Below are 16510 nucleotides of genomic sequence, written 5' to 3'. Positions count from 1 at the left end.
TCCTCCCTTCTGCCAACCTTGTGCTCATATAGTTTGTCTGGTCAGTGGCTGCTCTCTTCCACCTAGACTGGAGGGGGGAGGAATCCTGGATCATAGTCTGGGGCTCTGCCAGGAATGTCTCACCACACAAGTTCCTGGTTGGTCTACTGTTGTTTTTACAGGACCGTATTTTTGAGAAAAATTGATTCATTCCCAGGTGATGTCTCCCCAGGCCTACACTTTGCCTTCCTGGGCCAGGATATCCCCTGTAGGGGAGGAGGTGGTACCTCTCAGACCAGCAATTACTCTCTTTAAGGGGGCCAAAGCCTGTAACTTTCCCTGCCACTGAATTCCTATCAGTTTTAGAGAGCTGAGAAGCCCTCAAATTAGAGAAGTCATTCTCTCAGGATCTACTGAGAGCAAGATGGGGGATTCTTGGAAAGGCAGAAGTTTGCAATTGTACATCATTTGTAGACAGGCTGCTTTATGTCTCTGATAATCGGTCCTTTCTATAGTGAGGAGGTCACCTCTTTCCAAGGGATCTACACCACCAGCCCAATATGCAGCCCTCTGGGTCAAATTCCATGATTCCCGGCAGCCTTCAGGGATGAGTAAAACACCTGGACTCCAGTAACCTTCTGCCTCCTTCTCCTTAAGCAGTATTTGGCCTTCTCTGCTTAAGGAAATACAAAAGACATACTCAGTTTCAGTTTTGCCAGGATGGCAGCCCAATTCCATCTTCAGTTTACCCAGTTCCAGAGCTGTGAAAGGCAGGTCTTTGGTTGTTAGGAGGGGGGACTGATCCTGATCATTCTCATATGTGTAATCCATTTTTATTAAGGGGAAAGCACAGACTGTGGTGCCAGCTCAGCTTGGCCTGCTGCTGTGGGCTCTCTTCTGGGTTCTGAGGGAGTGACAGCTCTGGCCGTGACATCATTCAGGAGAGCCGCAGCAGCTCCAGGACCGGCAGCTGTGGGATCAGAGGCTACAGGACCGAAGGCTCTGGGACCAGCAGCCACCAGACCAAGGGTGCACAGACCAGCAGTGCATGGACCAGTGGCTTCCCTTGCTAAACCGTCCCCCAAAACCTGCCACAAGCTGTCATTCTGCTTTTTTTTTCTCCTCAAAATTTCTCTGCAAGTCCACAATACGGATTTGCAGGAATCGCACTAGCATAGTGATTCAATCACTGTCGTCTCCTGGCAACACTGGGCAGTCCTCTCCTGTATAGTAGCCATCAGAGGCACCCCCAATGCCACACACATGGCTGCTTTCTCATTCCCAGGCTTGGATTTTGCTTTTGCCTGCAAAGCCAAGACCTGGTCTATAACACTTTGGATGCTGTGCCAGTGGTCCCTAACCCACTCTAATCCAGACACAGAGGGTCTTGCTCTAAAACCTCCTAAGAAATCCAATAAGGGAGCAGATGGGTTTTTGCCCCACTCTCCTTTTACAGCACCTACATTTATTACTACTGTTTGATGCTGTTGAGTCAGGGATGGGAAGAAAAGACTCCAGTCTTCAGAAGGTCAATCAGAAGGCTTTAATGAAAATTAGTGTGTCTTTTATAATGTGACTCGCTAAGGGGAAACTTGGTTGGTCTCAAAGGAAAAACCTCTCACACTATTGGTGAACTATGAATAGCACACTCCGGAGAATCATATCTATAAACAACAGTTATTGAAAGAGAGATAATAATTGTTTTAATTATTTTCTTGAAGTTTCCCAGGCTTGGCCTGGGAGAAATTATCTCTGTTCTTTCTTTGACTAACTGAGAATATCCACAACTGTTTTTCGGGCAAACAACTTTCAGGGAGGGTAACACCTTATAATCTCTATGTGCTCAAAAACTACACAAAAGGTTGTGGGGGTTTTGTGTTGTTTTGTTTTTAAAAAAGCACACACTGTGAGAGAAGTGGCAAAACAGCTTCCTGAAGAAGGTCACACTATTAAAACTTCCAGGTGCCCTGAACAGCATTCCCCAGGAGGATGCACTTCACAGCAACAAGCCAACTGGCTGCAGAGATGGGACATTTTACTTCCCAGGAAAGGCCACACGATAAAAATACCCAAAAATGCCCCAAATGCTTCCTGAGGGACCACACTTTAAATCACAAAGGCAGCTGCACACAGAGTTACAGAAAGGGGGGCAAAATGCTTCTCAGAAAGGGCTGTGTTACCACCGCTTAGGGCATGGCATCTCTGGTCGAGGATGGTTCAGTGACAGCGCCTCTGCCACACGGGCCAAGCACATGCATACACCAATGTGGTGCACAGTAACTATTATTTATTAACTATTAACTATTTATTAACAGTTAGACAGGGTCATTTATAACGGGGGGTAACGGTCAGTTAACGGTAAAAGGGGAGGGGTTCCGCCTAAGCGTAACATTGCGATATCTTGAGACCTCGTGATATCTCCCCACATTTCCCCCCGCTTTTATGACCAACTAAAAACATAGAAAATTCTAAGGTTAAAACAAAACTGACAAGTAGGAAACGTGTAACTGGCAAAATGCACTTAGCTTGAACAATGTAACACAACTGCAATAAACTTGTAATCTGCAAATGTTTAACAAACGAAAAGCTAACTATCTCTAACTGGTTTTTTCTAAAAAACAACACAAACTTGTTTAAAATGTAAGGTGATCAGTCATGGGGACTGACTGAACCATGACTTTGAATATCTCTGCAGGACCTCCTCAGTTTTTTAGTTGACCTCATAGCACCGAATTATTCTCTCAAACAGTCTGTGACCTGTTTGATCTTAAAACTAGAGAGGATTTGGAGAGTTCATGTCCGGACTTATGTCCCCTCCAAATCGCCCTTTGACCCTTTGACACAGGAAAAACTGTGGGTTAATTGGCATTCCATCCAAGTAGAGCCAGAACCTGGTACCTGGCCAGAGCTTGAACTCCACTTGATGGATACCTCCTAACATTTTTGCTGAGGTGGTTTTTTTGTTTTTTTTTTTTTTTTCCCCCGTCTTTCTCTGCACTGGCCTCTCCTTTAGTTCGGTCACTGAGTTCTTTCACAACCCCGGTATGGTCTGCCATCAGGCTGCTTGATGATTCGTCACAGTCTTTAGCAAGCGGGGTATATGGGCCGCAGGGGTGTCTGAGGATTCAGTCCTGCAAAAACAAACTTTACAAATTTCATTAGTTTTTGCCCTGAAGGTCTGGTTTTATCGACTTAAGTGGGCACCTTTTGATCTTACTATTTTTCTTAACGGCTGCGTACCCTTGCCCTGTGAGTACCAGTCTCCAACCCTGTTCCCATTCCCCTAGTTCATTTTTAATTATGACCTGTGGGCCTTCCTCAAGTGCTTGGGTGGCCCAGTGTCACAATGTTAAGGTGTTCTTCTGGCCAGAAAGATCTGTTCACTGTATAGTTTGCCAAACAGTAGGCTGCTGCAGCAATTTGTGAAGGAAGGTACTCCAGAAGAGGATCAACTTGAAGGAGACTCAGCTCTGCAAGATACTTTGCAAGGTTCTCCATCCTCATACAGATTCCACGTCTCTGAATATACTGAAGGAGGAACTGGTTGACAGTTTGGGCTGTTAGGTCAAAACCCAGCACTTTGAGAAGCAAGTGTTCCATTCTTAGCAGCTGCTTCTTTGTGTAGGTATCATCTGTTATATAGACAAATTCATCCACATCTGGTGGGTAGATCTCTTCATACTTCGCAGCCAGAAGAATTGCTGCTGTTGCCACAAGCTGTAACTTCCCTCTGAGAGCAGACATGCAGGAAAGAAACCTCTCCAGGAAGTTCACTGCCAAGTAATAAGTCTCTGTCTGAAGTTATACTCTTCCCCTACTTCCCCCAACCAGTCTACCAGGATAGCACGCATCCCTGTTGTGGTATCTGGCTGCTTCTTCATGTAGTAGGGCTTGGGCCTAAATCTTACTTCTGCCTCTCGGAGGTACTGATGAATTTCTTTTGCATACTCTCCAGCCAGAGTTACAACATCTTCCACTACCATAGGAGAGCCTGAACTCAGATCCAGCCGCCGATGAATACTGGATGTCATTGCACTGGTATCCAGTTCACAGTTGCTTAATTCCAGCTCTTTAGACACTTGGCAGCTGTAGTTTTCTTTATCTTCTGAATCATCTATGTGGATAGCAAAACCTTGCTTTGATGCAGCACTGATGATGCAGTTGGGCACTTCATGTTTTCTACATGAAGTGATGGTGTTTTCAAAGCCAGAAAAGCACTTGATAACAGCAGCACCCTGACCGCCGGGCTGCTGCTGCTGCTGCCGTTCTCCGTCAGCACCCCCAGCACGGCCCAGCCGCCGCTGCTGTGGAGGGCAGGGGGGCAGGACTCCCGCCGCCCCACACGGCCCTTCTCCCCGGTGCGATGCATCGCCCCGACGTCGGTACTGTGCTGCCCGGCTCCGCTCGCCACCAGCCCACAGAACGGTCCAGCCGTCCTGCGCCGCCCAGGCTGCCCGCCTGCCCTGCATAGGCGCAGCCGCTGGAGGCGGCGGCTGTTGGGTGCGGCCAGTTGGGAGCCCGGTGGCTCAACCCCTGGCGCGCCGCCTCAACAGCCCCGCCGGCTGTGGGTCGCCATGGTGACCCCCCCCCCACTCTAGGGCTCATCACCCTGTGGCGCATGAGGCGGAGGCCCCGCCCAGGCTCCCTCGGACTCCGAGTCAATGGCAGCCCCCCTGCCTCGCATCTAACGGCGGGGCTCCGTGCCTCTTAACCAACGGCTGTGCTCTGTGCCTCTGAGTTAACGACGGCCGCGCTCTGTGCCTCTGATTTAACAGCTGCATTCCGCGCCGCCTCAAGCAGCCCGTCCCAAAATGACCACTTTTTCCCCGTAGATGGGGTGCCTGGGCTCAGGAGCTGCGAAGAGCGTTCCCACGGCTGCGAATCCCCACACTCAGCGGACCCACGATCGTCCGCACCCTGCCGGGGCTCCTCCCACAAGCAGTCCTGGGTGGCCTTCCACTTTCCCCACTCCCGCTGGACCGACTGAGCCTTTTTCAGAGCCCACATGACCCTGCCCCATGATTTTAGACTCCGCCCCAAGCCTGAGGACATAGCTCCTCCGCTAGGGCCCCAGTACCATTATCCCATACTTCCGGGCAGAAGATATCCTCTGGATGCCTGATTGCCCCAATGCGCAGGAGCCTCGACACTGCGAGGAAAAAATCTCCTGGCTCACAATCTATGCCCCTTTCTCTGTGAATTTTAAAAACAACCTTAGCAAGGGGCTCCATCCTCTCCATTTCTGGCTATCGATGCGAGCCTTCCTCCTTCACCAGGTCCTGGCGCAAGACTTCCTCTTTCACTGAATCACAACGCAAGACCTCCTCTTTCGCCGGCTGCAACGCGAGCCTTCCTCTTTCGCCAATTTTCCAGCACAAGACTTCCTCCTTCATCGGTCCTAAGCGCAAACCTTCCTCCTTCACCAGCTCCTGGAATGAGCCTTCCTCCTTTGCTGAATCTCAGTGTTGGACCCTCCCCTCTTGCCAGTCCTCTGGGAGCATCCTCCCCGCCGGAGACAGTCCTGCTGCTCCGGCCACCGTTTGCTCGCCTGCGATTCCCGCTTCCCGGATCGATCCCGGGTTTCGGCACCACTTGTTGCCACCGCTTAGGGTGTGGCGTCCTGGGTCAAGGACAGTTCAGTCTCTGCCACACGGGCCAAGCACACGCATACACCAATGTGGTGGACAGTAACTGGCCTTTATTAACAGTTAGACAGGGTCATTTATAACAGGGGGTAACAGTCAGTTAACGGTAAAAGGGGAGGGGTTCCGCCTAAGTGTAACATCATGATATCTTGAGACCTCGCGATATCTTGAGACCTCGTGATATCTCCCCACAGGGCTGCACCATAGAAGTCCCAAATTGCCCCAAGGAAAAATAGTTTCTGAGAGGACAGACCTTAAAATATCACAGCAGTTACAGATAACAGGACAAAATCCTTCTTATAAAAGGTCACACTGTAATGAGTTCCAAATTGCCAGAGAGAAAAAACAATTTCTGAAAGGATGTATGTTAGATCAGTTAGATCAGCAGGCACAAGGTTTCAGGGAGCGTCACACAGTTTTTTTTTCTTTAATGCCCAAATGAAATCTCTCCCCAAGATACATACAAAATGATTAGAACAGATACAAGGCTTTTGTTCAAGACCACCCCACTGCTGCCACGAATTTAAATGTCTCATCCACTGTGGGGAGTTCTTTTAAAAGTAGATGTTCAGGAATGAAACCAAGTCAACTGAGACAAACATTGTATCTGAGTACCATTTATTGATACTGAAAAACAAAACACAAAAAAATGGAGTTACCCTACTAAAGAGGACTAGAAAAGAGAGAGCAGGAGGAAGAAAAAATGGAAAAGGAAAAAGGGGGAGAGAGAGTAAGGGAGGGGAGATAGAGGGAAAAAGTGGGTGTTACCACTAACAGGGCTGGGGAGTGCTGTCAATGTCCACAAGGTGGGGGGTTGCACTGCACTCTGCCTGCTGCTCAGCCTGTGCAGCTCTCAGAGATGCACAGCTCCACAGGCACAGCTGCTGTGGCAACGAGCAGCTGGGCACATGGTGAGTGCGTGCATGGGCAGGAGGTCCAGAACCCTGGACAGGGTCACAGTGGGGATGGTGGCGATGGGCTGGATTGGAGGCAGCTGGGGTTGGATGCTGATGGCTTGGGTAGGGATGTAGGGGTGAAACAACAGAGTGGTGGTCAGGGACACAGGGAGGCAGGACAGGTGTGAGGGCAAGCAAGAGCCAGCAAGAGCAGGAGAGCCAAAAGGCAGGCTAGGACCAGGTCTAAAAGGACAAAAAACAGGCTAGGGCAAGGTCAAAGGAGCAAGTGAGCCTCCACAGGCTGGAGCCAAAGCAAAAACACAAGACCCGAGAGGCCCCAAGACTCAAAAAGCCCAAAAGACGAGACACAAAAAAGCCCCAGCCACCAAGCCAAAAAGCAAAATGCACAAGGTGCAAAAACCCCCAGAGCTTGTCGTGCAGTTGCTTTTATGCTCCCTGGCCCCTCCCAAAGTCTGCGTCCTGACAGGAGACTATTGGTCCAGTCCAACCTTCAGTGGCAGTCCATTGGTGGAGACCTATCATCATCTAATTGGAGAAGCCTCTCTGGGGAGTAAGTACAGTCTCTCCTGTTGACTGCTTGTCCCATGTGAATTGTTGCCAGGTAAAATCTCCCCAGAGACAAGGCTTCTTCCTATATTCTATTTGCCTGTTGCAGGTGGCACATGTGCATCCCTGATAACCAGTGTTGAGACAACTCAAAACTAAATTGGCTCCTCATGCCAGCCCATCATTCTATGTGAAAAAGATGATGATCAGGGTGTGACAACTCTGGAAATTATACAGAAAACACTGACTGAACTGCATATAATATCTGACTTTCAGAAAAACAGCAAAAAATAGGGATTTTTAAAAGTTTATAAAGACAATGTGTTTTTTTCTTATTTTCTATCCTACACTGGACAGACCAGGATCAATCATGTCTTGAAGAAACAAAGCAGCAGTTGCTTTAGTAAATAGCTGCTTCTGAAAGTACCTGCTCCTCAGCTAGAAAACAGGTTTTTATCTTCTGTTCAGTGGTTTTTGAACATCATAATTTAGGGTGACAGGAGATTGCTTACACCTGCTATTCAGGTGTGTATCTACATGTTGCTGATGTTGGAGACAGGCACACAACAGTGCACACCGAGGTTCATGTGACAACAGCCAACTTTTACTGAGTGCTCTTCTCCTTATATAGTTTTGAAGGTCCTCACAGTTAGTCCTGATTGACTGAATTAGTTGCCATCCAGCTAACTGGCCAATAGCTGCCTGTGTCCCCAACAGCCTAGACCTGCTCCCCAGTTGTCCAGACTGGTCGAGTTATATAATTAAGGTAGTTACATAATTAGTTATATAATTAGTTATATTTCACGTATAAAATTAGGATTATTTATAACTGTGAGGCCTTAAGGCCAGCTGTTAGCCACCACAGTTCCCCCATTTTGTTTTTAAATACAAAGTCTGTCATCCTCTGCAGGGCCCTTGCATTCAGGATTACAAATACAGCACAGTGTACAAAACAATCATGATGACACAAACAAAAGCCTAGGTTGAATGAGGATTTCCACCCAACTCAACAAGCCTAGCCCCTATCAAGTAGTGATATGTATCCATGTATCATTGGAGATGTAACATTCATATCCAGGAGCTGTCAAATGGGATTACCAGTAATATAAATTCTCAAAATGGCATGGTGCAGGCTCACTACTTAGAAGTTACAATTTTACAACTTTCTGTAGAACTGTTAGAAAGCCAACTAACAGGAGAAACAATCTGTCTTAGTTTGGGTTTGCAATTCATGTCCTTAAATAGATAAAATCCTTAAGTCCTTGTATCTTTAACTAGATAAAATTTTCATATCCTTAAATAGATTAAAATATCCTTAAATAGATTGTCCCAGATCTCCATGTAGCAGGTCTACAAGTTGTTTAAATCACTGCTCCATGACATCTGCTGGAGGGCCATCAGGAAGGTGCTGCTTCTGGTCCCAAGCAGGATGTAGAGCAGGGTGTACACAGCTGGCAGAAACTCATTGTGTTCGGTGTCTGTGGAAACACAAGTGTAGCCACGTCCCCACATAAGCAGATCCCATGGACCTTCCTATTTCCTAGTGATAATATCTTGCACCATTACTTTGGATTTAGGTGATTTGGCATCACTAGATGACTGCAATGATAAAAAGTGATTAAAAATTACTGGATTCTGGGAATTTTCTAATACTGTTAAATGGTTCCAAGTATATACAGCTTTAGCCACTCTACTCTGTGGGGTCTCACCACTCATTCCCCCTTTCTGTTTATCAAGTATACATTTTAAAGTGCCACGTGCACATTCCACAATGGCCTATCCTGTTGCTGAGTGGGTAATACTGGTGTGGTGTAACACACCCTAGAGTTGTAGAAATTGTCTCACGTTCTGTGAAATGTAAGCAAGGGCCATTGTGTGTTTTGATGGTATGGGGGATACCTAAAGCAGCAAAGACTGATTGCCAATGTGTGATGGTATCCCAGCTCCTTTCCTCTGTATGTACTGAAGCCCATATGGCTGATGAGAAGGTGTCAATTGACACATGCACATATTTTAGATGTCCAGATTCAGGGATGTCTGCTTGCCAGATTTGTAAGGCTCTCAGACCATGAGGGTTAATTCCCATCTGCAGTGGTGCAGTGTGGCCTTGGCAGTCAGTACAGGTGTTAACCATATTATGAGCCTCTGTGTTTGACAGCAGGAATTGTTGCTGCAGGGCTCAAACATCTTGATGGAAGAAGGCATGTGATGCTTTTGCTTGTGCAAGGCTGTGGTGCTGTCCAAGCAGGACTAGCTAGGCAACCTGCTCAGCATTGACCCTCTGCAATAAAACCTGGTAAATTTGTGTGACTTCTAATGCCTGGATGGTATGCCATGTAGTTTTTAGTAGGTCAAATAATTGTGCATTGTCAATTTATTTTAACAGGGTTCAGTCTGATCTCTATGTGACATCAGCAACGTAGGCAGAGTGAGTGACAATATTTAAAGGAATATGGGGAAAATGTTGAAAAGCCATAACTACAGCATTTTACCAGCTGAGGTGATCAACTCTCACAACCTTCCAATATTTGCAATTCATTTTACTCTCTCCATGTTACAATGGCTTTTCCCATTTTCCCAGAACCATCAGTAAATACTGTAACACCTTTTAGGGATGTGCAACTGTTCAGTGGTTTTAGGGATAATTCAATGGTCCCACTCAACTGCAGTAAGTTATGGCTTGGTAGATGGTAACTAATCTGTCCCAAGAAATTTTGCAAGGCACTTTGCAAGGCTGTACTGCTGGCAAAGCACCATTCAAATTGTTTTGTGGCACAGGTATAATAATTTTGGAAGAATCTCTTGCACTTAATTGTAAGCATCTCTGATGGCATTTGATGATTAATTGTGCAATTAACTCAAAGATGGCAGGTGCCATCTTTTTAGATTTGTGAGGTAGGAGCAGCCACTCTAAAACATGTAAAGGCTCAGACCACTGAATATCCCACTGTCCAATAATCCTGATAGGATGAATATTGACTGTTCAGGATACAAAATGGATGGGGTCAACTGATGAGGTGATTCAAAGACGGTTTATTGCAAAATCAGATTCATGGAAGGGTGAGACCTCAAGGTTACATTCAACACGATCACATCAGAAGCCATTCTAATTCTAGTTACAATGTCTTTTATAAATTTCTTATCCCATCAGCTACTTCCACAAAGCTCGCTAGCACCTCCATAAACCAGTCATCAATTGCTATGTATTATATGATTTTTCTGCAATGCAGCTCTTTTTATCCACTCATATAACTCTACAGAAACTTATTGCTGCATCTTCTACTTTTTACTAACTCTTTAACAAGTTCTATTGCTAGACTTCAAAATTTTCTACTATCTTGCTTAACATATTTATTCACTTACATGAGGCATATTTCTACTTGCTTAAAACATATTTCTGCTTAAACTACAAATCTTTATTCTTACTTCATGTCTGTTTCACTTTTCTATTCTAAAGCTTCAAGCCTTCTCCAAGGTCCTAGGTCAAACACTGTATCCACCACTATCTCTGAGCTTGTATGTTTGAGACCTTGGGAGGTTTCTGTGCTTGTATTTCCCACAATTGACTATCAAAATAAATACGGTAATGCACAGCTCTGGGCATATCTGGTGGACTTGTCTGTTTGTGATAGCCTGCTCTACTATTTCAAGAGCAACTTTTGCCTCTGTGGCTAATTTTCTGGGAGAATTTAGATCAGGATCAACTTTTAGGATATTAAATGAGGGTGCTAACTGTGAGATGCTCAATCCTAGATAGGGTCTGAGCCAATTTATGGTACCCAAAAAGTTTTTGCATAAAGTTTGAATTTTTGTTAAGACTTGTTGAATTGTTTGTGGCTGTATGGTCTGATCCATTATTTTGAGTCCAGGGTGGTTGCTGCTGCACTTTTCCCCATGCTACTCGCAGCCCAAATGTTCTTAATGCTTGCATCAGGCTTGGCTGAATCTGTGAAAGCTCTTTTTGGTTGGGGTTGCTATCAAGATGTCATCCATGTAATGGTAACAGTATGCCCCTGGAAATTGTTCTCTTACTGATGATAATACTTGAGCAATGTACCATTGAGAAATTGGTGGGGCTCAGTGGCATACGTGGCTCCACTGTTTGATGCAGCTTCGCCACAGCTAGGTGCAACATCGCAGCAGCTTGGCTCAGCTGGTGGCAATGTGTCCCAGCACAGGCCAGCGGTGCAGCTTCACGTGGCTGCAGGACGTTCCTTGGGCGATGTGTGCTGGCACAGGGCAGAGGCAGGGCTTCATAAGGCTGTCTCACCCATCCTCCTCTCCTGCACACCCAGTGCACTGTCCACACCTCCTGCTGCCCCACCCAGTGCCCCATCCTCACCACTTGCTTCGGCAGGCGGTACCTGTGGCATCGCCTCCCCCATCCTCATGTCACATGGTCTTTTACTACCTAATAATTCCAGAATGTGCCTCCTGGTCTTTATTACATTAATGGAGGTCTCCTCGTCTATGGAGGCTGCTTCAATTATAAATCTGCCAGCCCACACCCATGTTCTTAAGTCCAGGGAGGCTCCTTCAGTCGCATTAAATCCAGGGTTCTTGGACATTAGCAAGGCTAGGAAAGCCTGTTCGTCATATTTTATCCCTCATTTCTTTAAAGAGTCCATACATTGACGCCAGGATGTTCCTGTACTGAAGCCCATGATTCCATATTTCCTGGCAGCGTCTTCTATTCACAAAGAGTCTGGACCAATGCAGCTTTCTACACTGCCTTCCGCAACTCTCTTCACTAATCGCATCTCTACCCAGTGCTCTGCCAGGGCTACCATGGTGGCTCTCTCCACTGCTCTCTGTGGCCCTATAGGCTGCAGGCAGCAATCCCCACTGCCCTCTGTCTCCCAACATTTCCCACAGCAGCTTGTTGTGTCACATCAGCAGTCCCCACTTGTCTCTGATGTTGGAGACAGGTACATGACAGAGCACACCGAGGTTCATGCAACAATAGCCAACTTTTATTGAGTGCTCTTCTCCTTATATAGTTTTGAAGGTCCACACAGTTAGTCCTGATTGGCTGAATTAGTTGCCATCCAGCTAACTGGCCAATAGCTGCCTGTGTCCCCAACAGCCTAGACCCGCTCCCCAGTTGTCCAGACTGGTTAAGTTATATAATTAAGATAGTTACATAAGATAGTTACATTAAGATAGTTATATAATTAGTTATATTTCACGTATAAAATTAGGATTATTTATAACTGTGAGGCCTTAAGGCCAGCTGTTATCCACCACACCTATACAAATGAAGCTGTGAATTTGGCTGGGAGCTTATTGCTCTTGGGGTTTGTATTTACTCAGTCTGCGAGGTCATAAAGAGCCTTGTGATAATGGCATCCATCTAGAGTGACAAAGCTTTGCATTTTCAGCTCAAAAAGAAGTGGAAGAGTGGACAACTTCTATTTTTAGGCTAACTTAATGTGACATCTTTGTTGTTAGAAACAATATTTTTCAGGATTATATCTTTGATATTGGTGCCAAATTTCCATCCATCTAGTATACAGATTCCTCTTTGCCAGATCTTCTCTTTTTTCAGATGACACTTTGCAAACTACTATTTTTCTGCCACCTTCAAATAATTCTGAGATGCTACTGTACAGAAATGTCAGAGAAAACTCCTTAGAAATGTATAAATTAAGACCTGGTGAAAGCAGAGACCTCTTTTGTTCCCATAACACAAAGAGTGAGCAATGGGGTTAGTCCCCTTTGGTCAGTGTTGATCATTCTGATATTAGCATATATTTATACAACAGCACAAATTTCACACACAAGTAATTTCACTGATTGTTCATTTCTGATGATCCAACCTGACTTGGTTTAATGCTAACCTGACAATCCTGTCAGGATTTTTCCCTCCTTTATGCTGGTTGACAAGAATTTAACCAGGTGGAAGAGACTCAGACATTTTTTGCAATTTTTACCATTTTTGAGAGAAGTTTGCCTTTTAGAGGGAAGAACACCTTACCTATTGCCATTTAGAGGCAGGTTAAGAATATTACAGCCTGTGAGGGATGTAGATGAAGACAATAACAATTTGTCTCACTTGACACTTTAGTAAGATGCCCTACTGAAATTGGTTCAGACTGTGTAAAAGGCAGATTAATCTTCTGAGCTCATATATCATTTTGGATTTCCAGTCTCTGCATGCAGAGATGATTTAAAACATTCAGGAATGGCCAGAAATAATTATTTCTTCTGGCCATGGAGATCATCAGCCCTTGGAGTGTTAGCTTCTGGATATGTTTTCATCTAATCTGAGAAAATTTGTGGTTTGGGTGCAGTGAGTTTGAGATTCTAGGTAAAAAAAGATGATAGGATTACTTTTCAAGTTGTGGATAAGACATCTGAAACAGAGAAAATTTGTTAACTAAAGAAGCAGCAGGTTTCCAAGAAATGGCTATATTGACATCTGCTTTCCTGGTTTTCTTTTCCCTTTAAGAGACATGGTTATCTTTTTGGTTTTTGGCATATTGTGCAGTTCTAATGCATGGAACATCTGGAAATGTTCAAGGGGAGGTTTGGGGGTGCTTTGAGCAACATGGTCTTGAGGATGGTTGTCCCTGCCCATGGCAATGGGGGTGGAACCAAATGATGTTTCAAGTTTGTTTCAACCCAAACTATTCTGTGACTCTATGATTAGATTTTGGAGGTTTGTTTCCTACAGCTGAGCTGGGATATTTGAAGATCTGTTATGTCATGAATAAATTGCCCAGAATTCTTTTGTGCATGCTACTGATTTTTTTCTAAAAAATACCTAATTGTTTAGCAACTTCTGCAAGATTTGGTGATTCTTTCAGCTATATTTATGCATCTGAAATCAGATATCTCTGGTGTGCTTGCACAATGACAGTAAATGATAGTTTGTAAATATATTCTTTCAAGAATAGATTGAAATGCAGGCAGTAAATTAGGAGAGAGTGAAAAACTCACTAACTAAAATTGAAAAGTGATACTTCAAAACTAATTTTTGAAAATGAAATGTATTTTAAGAATAAATTAAGATGAAATCTTTATTTTCAACTTATTTCCATTCATACAGACACAAAAAGATATAGCAGTTTTAGGAATTCCTATAAAAATACAGGAATAGGGAAAAGTTACATAAAATACTGTAAATTTTCTTTGTATTGTCTAAAAGTGAGATAGCTAGTGTGAGTGACAAAAAACCAAGTGGATAACAAACCTTCCTTTTTGATTTGTGATGTGTTGTAATGTGTTTTGACTAGTTCAGAAAATGATATGGAAATTATGGAAAACATGTAGGTATGGCCTACAGTTCTCATCAAATATTTTTAACTGCTTGTTTCCTCACAGGATGCCAGCCACCAGGGTGTTTCATAGATAAAAATGATAGACTCATAGAGTAGGTTGAGTTTGAAGAAACCCTTCAGGATCATCAAGTTCAATTCCTAGGCCTGCACAGAACACTGAAAGAATCACACCATGGGCCTGAGAGGATTGTCAGAACACTTCTTGAATCTCATAGGCTTGCTGATGTGACTACTTTCCTGAGGATCCTGTTCCAGTGCCCAACCACCCACTAGGTGAAAAACCTTTTAGTAGTATCCAATTGAAACCTTCCTGACTCAGCTTCATGCCATTTTGTTGAGTCCTGTCACTGGTCAAGAGATTGCAGAGATCAGGACCTGCCCCTCCGTTTCCTCCCATGAGGTTGTTGAAGACCCCCAAGGAGGTTCCCCCTTGTTCTGAAAAGCTCCTCATTCGGCTTCCCTTCTAGACCCTTCATCATCCTCATGTCCCAACTTTGGATACTCTCTAATAGCTTAATGTCTTTCTTATACTGCAGTGTCCAAAACTGTTCCCAGCATTGGAGGCCAACCAGTGCAGAGCAGAGCAGGAGAGCAATGCCCTCTCTTGCCTGGCTGACAGTGCTGGGCCTGATTGCACCCCAATACATGGTTGACCCTCCTAGCTGCTAGGGCACTGCTGACTCATATTTAACTTGCCATCAACCAGGACTGCCAGATCCCTTTCCACAATGCTCTTTTCCCGCCTCTCATTCCCTAGAATATACACACAACCAGGGTTGCCCCGTCCTAGGTGCAGAATTCAGCGCTTTCCCATGTTAATATTCATGGTACTCCAGCTCAGGCACTGAGACCCTCCTGGTTTATCAACTGTGTTGAAGAATAAATTAAACACCTCTGCCTTGTCTCTGTGTGTGAGGTGACCATCCTCATCCTGAAGTGGATCAATATTATTTTTGCATTGCCTTCTGTAACTGACACAATTGAAAAAAACCTCTGTTTATTGTCCTCCACAGTATTGGCTAAGTTCCACTCCAGTTTGGCCATATGAATCTTCTCTGTACAGTGGCATCAGCATTTTTGTATTCTTCTTAAATCACCTTGTTACTGAACAGCTTATATTTCTGTAAGAAGAAGTCTACACAGCAGTGAGGGGAGATGTTGGAAAACCCTTTAAACTTTAGCACAATAGTGTATGATCCCTACATTCATCGTTAATTCTTAGTTCTGTACCATACAGTACTTGGTAAAAATGCCAGAGATTAATGTGGCTTTATGTTAGCTCCCTGCATCTGTGACTATTAAGTCTTGTTGTAGGCTGATTTTTCTTTGTGTAATTCTATCAGTTTCATATATACTAGCTGACATCTTAGTTTTGAGAACAGAGATGTGTCATCAAAGAATGGTAAGGGAAGTACATTATGACTTGACAACATATTTGAAATATTTTCAAGGAGAAAAGATTCATCAGAATATAATATCTGGAACCAAACCCAAACAAGTCCATAGAAAAAAATCAACACATATGCATATGGATATTCTGGAATTTCGATAAATGTGTATTAGTTTCAGGAATATAGCCTGGTCTTTTAGGTTACTGAGCATCCATGATATCAGGAGAATTCCACATGCCTCTAGCACTGCTAATAAAGAAGTACCAACTTTCTATCAGTGAGTTTATTGCATAGTTTTCAGTGACATCCTGACCTTGCTTCCACTGGGTATAGACATTCTGGTTTTGCCAATCTGCAAAAGAAGATTCCTGTTCAGTCAAATCAGTCTTCTACCTCATCTGCTTGACATCTGATACTTTGGAATTTCCTGCTGCTCTGCCCTTAAGAGGCAATGTTTTAAAAGAGAGCAGCACTGCAAAAATATTTTCCCAGGGTACTTTACTCACTAGTTTCCTGAGCAGCCTCAAGTCTGCTTCCCTCATGTCCAGGGTTAAAGTTTAGCTGGCACTTTTCTTCCTCTCAAGAGATTTTAAACTTGACCACTTCATGGGTGCTGTGGCCAATCTCCACTTAGCTCACAAGATCCTTTGACAGGAAGCAGATCAAGGATGGCATCTTTGCAAGTTGTCTCCCTTAGGATCTATTCCTTAAAGTTGTCATCCAGGTGTGTTAGGAATCTTCTGTCGTCG

At 44.5% G+C, this 16510-nt stretch overlaps 2 pseudogenes; both read right to left on the bottom strand.

Moving 5' to 3' along the window:
- Positions 1-90: 90 nt before the first annotated feature.
- On the bottom strand, positions 91-2920 carry LOC139600417 (uncharacterized; annotated as a pseudogene).
- LOC139600442 (cyclin-A1 pseudogene) lies at positions 1500-4880 on the bottom strand (annotated as a pseudogene).
- Positions 4881-16510: the final 11630 nt, after the last annotated feature.

This window comes from Agelaius tricolor, unplaced genomic scaffold, assembly GCF_023055355.1.
Source record: "Agelaius tricolor isolate 1412-34295 unplaced genomic scaffold, bAgeTri1.0.p SCAF_27, whole genome shotgun sequence".
In the NCBI taxonomy this organism is placed as follows: domain Eukaryota; kingdom Metazoa; phylum Chordata; class Aves; order Passeriformes; family Icteridae; genus Agelaius; species Agelaius tricolor.
Note: the sequence above shows the minus strand (reverse complement) of the source record. Positions and strands in the feature narration are given on the sequence as shown.